Source organism: Chionomys nivalis, chromosome 20 (genome assembly GCF_950005125.1).
Source record: "Chionomys nivalis chromosome 20, mChiNiv1.1, whole genome shotgun sequence".
NCBI lineage: Eukaryota > Metazoa > Chordata > Mammalia > Rodentia > Cricetidae > Chionomys > Chionomys nivalis.
Genome location: NC_080105.1, coordinates 11,315,328 through 11,316,477, shown reverse-complemented (window position 1 = coordinate 11,316,477; position 1,150 = coordinate 11,315,328). Strand labels below are relative to the sequence as shown.

Here is a 1,150-nt window from a genome sequence, read left to right as displayed (position 1 = left end):
TCCCCAGCACCATAAAGATACTGACAGTATACCTCCAGTCAACTCTTATCTGCCTTTTTCGTGAAAATATTCAAGATCAGAGAATTGCCGTGTGTGTGTGTGTGTGTGTGTGTGTGTGTAGTGGAAAACTTAACAGGAGGCTGAAATAAAGAAACTGATGCAAAAAAGTACATAGTGGAGAATTCTTTTTGTCCTCTGATCTAAGCCCTGTTCTTGTTGTAAGTCTCTTTCTGGACCCTGAGGGGACACAGGCTGGCACTTAAAGGTCCCCATAGTATATTTTCCTAAGAGGGACAAGACAAACAGCCTTTATTGGTATTAAACTTTTCATTGAAAAGAGGCAACCTTGGCTTGTAGTGAGGGGGGAAACATGATCAGGCAGGACGAGGCATGCGATACAAGCAAGGGACTGTGGGACAGCACGCTTGTGTGGGTGGGATGGCTGGGTTATGCAGTCTTGTGACAATATAGCAAAGCTGGCAGCCACAGTCCCAATAAGATTTCAAACATTGAACAGAGAAATCTGGGGATAATTGCTATGGCTGGAGAAGTTACCCTCCTCTTCCCATGCCGATGGATGGGTTCCCAAGGTCTGACCTGGGGCCTGTGGGCCTTGACTTCTGGCCAAACCTGGTCAAGGTTTGGCTCCGTGGGCCAAGCCAATGAGTCACTGGCCACTGACTCTTGGTGAGAGTTTTATGCTGTCTGAAAAGTGAGAAAGACATTGGTAAAAAGTGAGAAAGACCTTGGTATGTTGACTGGAAAGCAAGGGAGAAAGCAGGTGTCTGAAAGAATGAAGAGAGGAAGCATGGATTAAAGGTTCATAAAAAGTTATAGAAGGGGTCGTGGCCAAAATAGCTCAGTTGGGAGAGCGTAAGACTGAAGATCTAAAGGTCCCTGGTTCGATCCCGGGTTTCGGCAGTGGTTTGGATGCTTACCTTCCTAGTTCTGGATTGAGGGGGGAGGACCTTGGACTTCCCACAGGGCAGAGAATCCCGACTGCTCTTTGGACTGAAGAGGGAAGGGAAAAAGGATGGGAGGAGTGGGAGGGAAATGGGAGGAGCGGAGGAGGTGGAAATTTTTAATTAAATATAAAAAAAATAAAAATTAAAAAAATTAAAAAGTTATAGAAGGTCAGAAGGGGATGTGA

The 1,150-nt window shown here is 45.7% G+C and overlaps 1 non-coding gene across 1 annotated transcript; it reads left to right on the top strand.

Annotated features, from left to right (window-relative positions):
* The first annotated feature begins 848 nt into the window (after positions 1–848).
* On the top strand, positions 849–921 carry Trnaf-gaa (transfer RNA phenylalanine (anticodon GAA)). Its single transcript has one exon. It is a non-coding gene; the product is annotated as a tRNA-Phe (tRNA).
* The last annotated feature ends 229 nt before the right edge of the window (positions 922–1,150 follow it).